The 10,902-nt window shown below is 38.2% G+C and overlaps 1 protein-coding gene across 1 annotated transcript in view; it reads left to right on the top strand.

Moving 5' to 3' along the window:
• Window positions 1-851: 851 nt before the first annotated feature.
• The window catches only part of LOC139718726 (ADP-ribosylation factor 6-like), a 41,844-nt gene continuing 31,793 nt past the window's right edge, over window positions 852-10,902 (top strand). The window contains 1 exon segment of the mRNA XM_071630188.1: window positions 852-954. The gene's annotated coding sequence lies outside the window, so the exon portion shown is untranslated.

Raw genomic sequence — 10,902 nt, 5'->3', positions numbered from 1 at the left:
ACTGCATTTTGCTTACTGATTCACATGATTTGAAATACGCCTATTGGAACTATAGGGCTTACCATGTTTCATTTATATTCTATTGAAGTACAATATATCGAAAACAAATGCTAAAATTGTGTGTGGGAGAGGGAGGGGGAGGTGGAAGTGGTTTTACGGCCATCCTTTCGTCGGAAATAACTGCGTCAGACCCAGAGTTTGCCCGCACCCGCTAACTTGTCCTCTAAGTATGGATTCCCGTCCGCGACTGAAGATCAGGCCAGTTTGTAGCGATTTATTATTCGTCAAAATATGATAGTCGACTCTTTCAGGCCTATTATCACTGATCTCGTATAGAATTCAGTGCCTATAACGAACGATCAATGAATAAAAAAATAAAGATAATCACAACGTTCTGCCTTCGCATTTTTCATATTCGCATCGAACGTACTTCACAATCCACAGGTAGGTATTATCTCTTTGATTAAAACGTTCATTACTTGGACTATGTGAACGGTTTTTGTTAATTTTCGTGACTACACTAAATTCGATAGCATGGGACTATTCATAATAGAACAAGCAGCGAACGAGCCTACCAATAACGTCACCACACCCAGGGCGTTTCACATTGAAAGAACGAAAGTATCCATCTACTTTCATAATAATGCCTATAATGTGAAGTCAAGTCGCGAAATACGGATGTAAACTAAATTCCATAACTTTAAATGTGAAGAAGTTTTACCAACTGTGACATTTAAACGTAAAACGTGGGGTTCATGACATATATTTGTTGCCCTCTATTTTTTTCAGCGTATGTTTCACGTCGTGATGTGGCATCGTGCAACCGCGCATAATTGCTTGAATGTAGGCGACTAGAATTAACGTTTCCCGTGTGACCATTGAAGCGCAAATTGCTTTTCTTCAGTCGTTGTCAGTGGTATGAGGGACAAAATGTTGCGTTTTTCACCTATCTAGGTAAATATTTCATCTCCTGTGCTCTTTTTCTAACAATAGGTTTCGTTATATTTCACAAACGTTGATCTTATGTTACCCCGGAAGTTTGATTTACCGAGTGTGTCAATGAGTGAACGGTGTATAACCACGCACTGCGATGTGGAGCTGTGTGGAGTGGATGCCGTGATCCGTAGATTATTCTTTTACTGAGGTCTGTACTGACTGTGCTGTGCATGTGCTATATATGTGCTGTGCTGTTCGCCTGGCTGTATACTGAGTGTAGCAGTGCAGTGTAGTGGGATGGGAGGTACGGAGTGATACCGTGCACTGTGTGGAAAATGGCTCGCCCCTGAACTCCTTTACTATAAACATGACAAGCACATATTCTATACATTGTAAGTTAAAATCACTAAGAACGAGGGGCAAGGCCAGGGCCAACAATCATTGTCAGCTCGTCAGATAGTATACAAATGACGCACAGGTCTGAGTGCGTCAGTTGGAATTGTGTGCATGCCATAACCATAAGGTAACTATGGAATGCTTAACCCACTGGGCTTCGCCTCGTGGGTTAAGCATTCCATAGTTACCGCATGCACACTATATTCTGACTGCCGCACGAAAAGACATGTGCGTCATCCGTTTTATAGAAATAAGAATGGGTAATCTTGCCAAAAACCCAATTTTCTATCGTTACCCGATGACAAATTTACTGGATGCATCCTTTTGGCTTGTCATAGACGAGAGACCGAAAACCATGCATCAGTTTTTACTGGACGCATGATTTCTCCTCAGAAAAAACTGATGCATGGTTGTTTTAGCCAATAGGCGTCTCGTACTGAGTGCGCGAACCTTTGTTACAAGTGCGCGTGCTCTTGCTACAAGTGTGCGATAACATGTTTACCACTGTGACTCGGCGTGCGGCCAGTATAAATAAATACATAGCTCTCGACCAATGAGATCACAGGATTCTCGCTACCCATAGTAAAATATCCCAAATTACAATAGTGAATGGCCGCGCGTCGTTTGCGATGGTTCAAGATAAAAGTTAGAGGTGCTCTATTCTACGAGGCGAAGCGGAGTTGAATTGTGCGCCTCATCTTTCACCGAGTGCAAAATCTTGGTCCATTGCAAACGACGCGTGGCCATATTGTAATTCACTATTGTAAAGACCATACACTAGGTACCGGTACTAGACGGGCTATTTGTTTTGTACAACACCTTGTTTGAACATCAACAGATGTGATCCACACAGCACAAATTCTTGAATTTAGCATAGAAATGGCAACTATTTTCCATGAAAGACGAATGAGTAGCTGCACAGTCACAGTCACCATGTGCGCACTTACATGAAGCCGATCGGTTGAAGTTGTTTACAAAAATGAGTGACAAAATAACGCGCTTGTAAGTGGGCTTGTAATTGTTGAGTGCACGGGGCAAATGTTTGTTGATTGTGACCTCAGATCCATGCGATGGAGCAAAAACTTCGAGTCAATCGCGAGTTTTAACACGGGAGTCAATGGAAATGGTTGACATCAGCCATGCGCTATCCATTTTTGCTCAAACAAAATTACAAGGCTGACAGCCAAAGGCACAGCGTGCGATGGAACTTTTAACTAAATGTTGATTGTCATGTGATGGGCAATCGACCAATTGGATAGCTATGTTCTGACTTCTAATTAGGTGTTGTATAATAAGTAGGGCTGTAGGCTTTTTACTGCAGGTTATCAACTGCTGCACCAGCATGCGCAGCAGTGGTTTCGACAGCTACCTGGTGCAAATCCAAATGTACACAACAGGTGAATGTGATGCCAATGACCAGGGTTCGAAATTGGCGATGGTCCGCTGGCCATTGGCCACCCAAAATCACGTCGGACTAGCTAAAAATCGTAAAATTCTGAAGTTACTAGTCCGTCTGGCTAGCCAAAATATTGCTTCAGTGTCAAAATTGATTCTAAGTAGTCCGCCTGGCTAGTTAAAAAAAAAGTGAAGTGCGACCCCTGATGACAAATGACCAATCAATGATATATTTGCATACCTGCCAACTGTTCAGTTTTAATCTGAATATTCATATTGTTTGTTTAGATTTATTAAGTCTCAGGGTTGGAAAGTATGTATTTGTGAAATGTAGTACTTAATCAGTGAGTAGTAGGAATAGTGTGTATTCTATAGGATGTAGAGTTTGCGACAGGGTGCCTATTTCTGACAGGAGCACTTTCATTCATCAATAAAACAGCCCATGAACAGTTGTACTTACACCTGTAGTCCTACTTAGTTTTAAGAATACAAGCAGTCCTGAGTTACTTGCAAGTGTTATGGAAAGTGACACATAATTGGGCCTTTTCATCAATGAATGAAGCTGCCCCTGCCGCAATAGGCACCCTGTACAAGGCCTGCCGCTGCCGCAAACAGGGTTGTTCACTCTAGGCCATCGTCAGTTAAAAAAAAAAAAATGCACACACACACACACCAAGCAAGGTTAGGCCTTTCGTTCCAAAATTCTATTGCGCACAAAATCACAGGTTTCTAATTAATGTAGCCGGCGATCGAACCTTGGAAAGGACAGTGTTAAACTATGGTTGAATTAAAGGTGGCTTGCTTCTTCAACCACGTCATTGGATCGGGCATTTATATAATCCTATCCCTTCTTTGACAGAAATGTCAGTGTAGATTGTACTTTACATTAATCTATCTTTTACTACAGTGTATCAGCTCCAGTTAAGGCAAGCACGCCATATGCGTCACCTTTGATTTTTCTACAATGTTGTGCGTGCTGCTTGAGTGTACCACTGCACGGCCAACAGTCTGACCTAATGAAGTACACTGATGACCATTTGTTATGGGTAATTTCTGCCTTTTTCCAAGGAAATAACCGACCATGTGGAGGGAAGTGAGAAACAATAGGACCCAGAAAAAGTTGCGGTATTCGGTACAAGGCATACGTGTAGATGATGTGTGAAGATGCACTGATTGTATTTTGCGGCAGAAATTTTGAAGGATTGCTGTGATACATTGTACTTTGTATAACTTAGTCTAGAATCCATTTATACATTTACTTTATCTTGTGTTCCCATGTACAATGTGTAAGTTTTGCTGTGTGGCAACAAAAGCAATTTTTGATGTATCACACGGTGTTGTACCTTCTCATACCAGCTGCTGAGCAGTGACTGACTGCTGAAGTTCTTCTTCCCAAAATTATATTCCTTCTGTGTCCCAACTACAGATATGTGATCATTTGTAGCCGTTTGTGTATTAGCATTGTGCATGTGTGTACATTAATTATTGCAGTAATGTTGTTTACCTGGTGAATGCAATATATTGATTGGCAAGGACCAGGCTGTGGCTACATCGTAACGAAATGTTCCATGCAACACACCAGATACTATTTTGTCTTTCTGTTTCCAGTAAATCAGGATTGGATATGGTGTAATGCCATCAGATTTTATCCTGCTCATTTGCGGACAAAACTTTTCATGTAAAGTACTGTACAGTGCAACCATAATTCAAATGAAATTAGCAACCAGTTATCATGGCCAGTAGTACCAATGTCTGACTTTTTGACAACACTATGATGATATATTACAATGTATGTGTGCATACATAAGTACAGTTCATGTATAATTAAGTAATTTTTTTTTCAGCATCCATCGGTGTTATTGAAGACAAATCAATCAGTATTTTTTAACACACTATGCACACTGTTTGTATGGAGACTTGCTACAGATATCACTGACATCCAACTGATCAATTTAGGAGGATTGAGGTTCCATTGATGAAGCAATTCAGTGACATGGTTCTTTCAGAACACACAGCATACTCGTTAAAAAAACCCCAAACAAACAAACAAACAAAAGCAAAAAACAAAACAAAACAAACTCATAATCATTTATCAGAATAGTGAGAATCATTGTTGTTTAATTGAGATGAAAGCTTCACTTAAAATGTAAGAAGAACTCTGGAAAGCACACAGTATGGAGTACAGGTGTTTTGTGAGGTGGGTGCAGCAGTAAATTGCATACCGGTAATTGTCACATTCATGCTTTCATGTGTGCACTGTTACATTGTAAATATCACAGGAAATTTAGTTTCTGACAGTACTGCACACACACACTTTGCTGATGTGAAAGTCTGCAGATAAACTCTGTTGTACCTCCTTAAATTGCATGAAAACTTCAGGGTGAGGAGTGGCGCCATTGCAGTGCTGACTACATGTACGTACAAGTGTTTATGTACAGTGCACTGTAAAAATAGCTTGGGTATTAACCCTCTCTGACAATGAGTCAAGTGTGCACACATTTCACATGGACAGGACATACAACACTGTAAGTGTGGTACTCAGAGGGTTAGTGAAGTTCTTTTTGTGACTTCCATGGTAGTCCTGTTTTAATTTAGGCTCAATGGCCCGAATTCACGAAGGTGGTACAAATGAAACCATGGTTTAAACCATGGACAAAAACCATGGAGCGCCAAGTGTCGCACGGAATATTTTGTTACGAAATTGGTCATTTCGTCGACAAAATTACCGTTTTGTTAACGAAATTATCATTTCGTGGACGAAATGTTCATTTAGTTACAATATGTTGTCATTTCGTAACAAGATAATTATTTCATTGACGAAATGACTGATTTCTTAACGAAATATTCCATGCAACACTTCGGGCTCCCTGGTTTTTGTCCATGGTTTAAACCATGGTTTCATTTGTACCACCTTCGTGAATTCGGGCCATAGGGTTGAAAGGGAGATGGTCCTTGCAGTATACTCTTTGCAAGCTGACTGCACTGTGCTGTAACAGTAGACATTTACCCACACTTTTTTTTTTCTTCTGATTCATTAGGTTCTTGTTTACAATGTACATTAAGTATTTTCGTGCTGAGTCAATCTTTGATACAATGTAACTGCACTTCTTTGTAGATTTAGGGATGAGGGCAAATCTGTACTTAAATATCTCCCAAAAATGTTGGCATGCTATTTGTGTGCAAGATCAACAGGCCCAGAATATTGTGAACATCTCTACACTACAGACTATTCAATATTGACAGTAGCCCAGCAATGAGGGTGTACATGTACATATGGCACATCAAGTGACATTTCTGCTTCTAATGAAAGTGTATCCCATATTGAAGTTCTAAAGGAAAATGAAAAAGAAGCTTTAGTACCTTGAACGATATTACACCAATTATGCACATGTAGTTCATTTCCTGTAATATGGCATTTAGATTTTTAGTAACAGTTAGAAAAATGTCTGTCAGATCATTAATGGCCCTCGTCTGTTTTGACTAGCATTGTGTTAGAGTGCACGTTTGAATTGGTCATGGGGGGACCAAATGAGACTATCTTTTTTTAGCAGTTTCCTTCAATTCAGTACCATTGAATTTCCTACATCTGGAGTTTCAATTAATTTATGAATGAGTAGCCTATGTGTCTGACTGTGAGTTGTCAAACACACTTGTTATATTAGCCCGTCCCCCTGCTAAAAGAGAAAAGAAAAAAGAAAAAAATATCCATTCCATCCAATTGAAACAGTAGACTCTACAGCAAACTGCAAATTCTAGGGATTCCAACAGAATGATTCACGCACCATGGTACACTTTGTACAGCAAGGCGGAACAGTCACAAGTCACATAGTGCATCATGGGATACCATCTATATGTTTTAATACATAGGATCATGTTTTACAGTGTATGACAAGCATTGGATTATAAAATGTATCATAGTTCCAGTTCCTTGGAACATGTGACAATACCATGAAATTTTTAGGAGAGAAGTTTACTGTATGATGTTTTGATTTACCGTATATTTTAGATGATCAGTGCGTCAGATGCATCCATTCACACACATTCAAAATTAAACAGGTTTTGAAATTTATGTAATATTTCTTCTTTTTTAATGCATGTTATCGGAGGCTAAGGAAAACTGATTTTTACATCAAGATGCAAAAATCAATCGAACTCTTGTCTGTATTAAAGGAATGTGACTCATACAGTGTTATAAATGTCAAAGAGGTGGCTTCAGGCAGTAGACTGCCATGCCCACTTTGGTGGAAAAAAAAAAAACTTTCTTGAAATTACTGTACCATTGTTATCACACTTTTTTGTTTCATTCTGTTTGATTTGTGTCATAATCATAGGCGTTTTCACATCAGCCCGATGTTTCGAAATAGCGCGCTATTTTCTGACTTGGGAAATTTTCCCGACAGCGAAATAGCGCGCTATTTGATAATGTGAACACAAATTAGCGCGCTAATTGTATCGCTCTGATCGAGAAAATTTCTCGAGTCCAACTCGGGAAATTTCTGAAATAGCGGGATAGTAGCGCGCTATTTGATAATGTGAAAACGACTCGAGAAATTAGCGCGATGAATCCCATCATGCCTAGCGTGTGTGACTCGATCGATCGAGGCAAACTGCACACAAATCATGAGGAATTTTTGAGAGGGCACACACATTACTGATGCTGTTTGCACATACTCAGCTGTCGAATTAGCTCGACAAAAATTCGGGCTAATTCTCTTCGGGCTGATGTGAATAAGAAATTAAATGGCGAGTTAATTCGCAATCGCGAAAAATTTCTCGAGCTTGGATTTTTATCGGGCTGATGTGAAAACGCCTAATGATTGTACATTTAATAACTTAGGGATGGCACAACAGTATTGATTGAGGTGAGGCTTCAGGTTTCCAACGTTTTTCAGTTATGATTTTTTGAGATACATGTAATTAGAAACCTCTCCTGAAATATGACAGAAAATAATTCTAAGAGGTACGGTATTCAAAGTTTATTTGATAAAAAACTGGTTTTGAAAGAGCTCAGGCTGAGATATCCAAAATAAAGCGATCTTAATAAAAGGTGGGACCCACCTTGTAATAGTGATCACTTTGCTTTACTTTGTTTTTGGACATCAGCCATTTCAAAACCAATTTTCATCAAATAAACTTTTAATTCCTCTTTATACTACATGCTCTTGAAATAACATTTCATAGAGTGGTTTTATAGTATATTTTTGCATAAAGTTAAAAGCTGTATACTCACCGCAACCAACAGTTAAAGGGATCGTACAGTTTTGTTTGAGACCTAATTTCAGGTTTCTAACATTTTTTGGTGAGATAATGAGAAACCTCCTATAAAATATGAAAGAGCATGTAATTCTATGAGGAATTCAATGTTTATTTGATGAAAATTGGTTTTGAAATGGCTGAGATATCCAAAAAAGAGTGATTCTAATAAAGTGTGGGACCCACACTTTATTACGATCGCTTTGTTTTACTTTGTTTTTGGATGTTTCAGTCATTCCAAACCCGATTTTCATCAAATAAACTTTGAATTCCTCTTAAAATGGTATGCTCTGTACTATATCATAAGCGTTTTCTTGGTATTTCGCAAAAAGTTAAAAGCCCAATTCTCATCTCCACCAATACTGTACTATCCCTTTAATACTGTACCATCCCTTTGTAATTCAAATGAAGCTGAACATGATGCTTGTGTCGTGGTAATGATGGCCTTTCCGCAAAGGGAACATACATGTACGTATGTGCTTTTACATAGATAGTAAATAGTTCCCACATACAAAAATGTGCAATGCATGCAGCATGGCAGTTGTTTGGGAAAAAAAACACATACAAGTACAATTGTATACATGTGGTTATACTGTACTCGCTACTAGTACAAGTATGTGTTCCATTCTCTTTTGTATTGTTCATTTCGTTCCTATTCACTTTCGAGCTCATTCATGGTATGTGTCAGAATAGTGCAGTAATGAGTAATTCTGCTTCAAAGGTGGCTTCCACAGTGAATCTACAACTGTACATGCCTTGAAATCTCTCTCTACTACAGTCATAATACAATTTGTCCACCTGAGGTGTGTGTGTATAGACACAATGTGCTATGGTATTGTGGCCATATTCAATGAGAAGTTTCAATGTGTTTGCTGTGTGGTTTTTCTGGAATGCCACTGCTTTGAGCATCGGATGCGCCTGAGTGACACAACCCTTATGAACCGGAGTGGGAGGGGAACATCTAAAGGAAGCGATTGATACAGGAATTCTGTGAGTGTCCCAGATAATCGTCAGTGCGACAGAACTACATGTCAGGATGGATTAGGATACTGCATGTCTATGTACAATGCACAGTATGTGTTCGCCTTTCAAAAGTCCTTGAGAACAGCCATTATTAAAATGTTTTTGGTATTCAATGAATTTTTAGAAAAGGAAGAAGAGAGGATATTTGGGACTACTAGTAGTTTGTACTTGTTTTCCTGTACTTCAGTGCTTCTTCGTTTATCACTTTTATGGCTGTACATACAGACGTAATACTGTACATGTACACAATGTACACTGTACGTGTGTGCCTGGGCCACATTGTTCTGAGCACACTCTGAAAAACTCTTTGTATAGACTGTAATCCTCACACTCTGAAAACTCTTTGTACAGACTGTAATCCTAATAAAGTTTTCTAAATTTGTAACAAGTCACAGATAAGTCAGACTGTGGAACTGTTTTTTATTTCATTATCAACAAATGAAAAAGGTTAGGGTTAAACACTAACCCACCAAGTACTTTTTTTTAAAACCACTTTGCTAGACCAGTGGAAGGTCATTTTTCTGCAATGATACTGTAATACATAAATGTGATTTTCTCTTTGAGAGAGTCCTCAATGTTTTATGTATGATGTTTGCTCGTAATTGTAAGTGAGTCAGTTTAGCAGCCATAGCACTGCGGAAGAGCCACTTCTTAAAGGGATGGTATAGTTTTGGTTGAGACCTGGCTTTAGGTCTCTTTTTTTTTGTGGGATAATTAGAAACCTCAAATATGAAAGAGCGTGTAATTCCAACAGGAATTCATTGTTCATTTGATGAAAATTGGTTTTGAAATGGCTGAGATATCCAAAACAAAGTGATACTAATAGAAGGTGGGACCCACCTTTTATTAGGATCACTTTGTTTTACTTTGTTTTTGGATATCCCAGCCATTTCAAAAACTATTTTCATAAAACACCTTTGAATTCCTCTTGTAATGGTACATATGCTCTTTAACATTTCATAATGTGGTTTCTAAAGTACAGCTGTATTTCGTAAAAAGTTAAAAGCTCAATCTTCATCTCTACCAATACTGTACCATCCCTTTCAGTGTAATGTCACTGAGCTTTTAAGGTCATTGACATGAAATAGGAAACTATTTGTCACATGATACTATCTTATGTCTAGATTTCACTGGAATTTCATGCTAATTGTATACACTTCAACCTTGAATACCATGTAGTTTATCATCTAGGCGTAACAAGAGGAAATGGCAATTTGTTAACATAGTACTTGGATTTCACAATGTACAAACATGTAGAATTGTTCTGTAAATATCATATTGATATGACTGTGCATTATATTGATGTACACTGTTATGATACATACTTTTTATATCATTTTATTTCATTCTGTTATTTTAAAATGCATTTAAACATTTAATGACACTGTAAACATCACTGTTACTACACAGTACAAGTTTAGTACAGTATGTCACACAACACATGTAGGCCACTACTACACTGTACATACACTGTACAATTGTACATGTACTGTATTATGTACACTGTACAATGTACATAATGTACTTTGCTCCTATTTCAATCATTGTATCTGCAATGATTAAAAGAGGTTTTAATTGTGTATAATGGAAGCCTCTGTGATATTATAGCCCACAAATCAGTTCTGGAAGAGATTAAAAAAGTATATAAAAAGACCAAGGAATACAGTTGTACAGAAAGTGTACACGTACAATAAGTATATTACAAATGTACAATTTATCTACACTGTAAACTGCATCGTACGATATGGTACGTACAGTAATGCTAAATATAAAGCTGACAGCAAGTCCACTTATTGTACACAATATTACTTGTATGTACATGTACTGTATGTACTCGCGTGCCTGTGTACATCATACAGTATGTATGATGTTCAATGTACTTGTGATGTGGGGTGGATG

This window comes from Diadema antillarum, unplaced genomic scaffold (genome assembly GCF_040938485.1).
Source record: "Diadema antillarum isolate AM-2024a unplaced genomic scaffold, OU_Dant_1.0 scf00000099, whole genome shotgun sequence".
Classification (NCBI taxonomy): domain Eukaryota; kingdom Metazoa; phylum Echinodermata; class Echinoidea; order Diadematoida; family Diadematidae; genus Diadema; species Diadema antillarum.
This window is presented reverse-complemented; position numbering and strand designations above follow the sequence as displayed.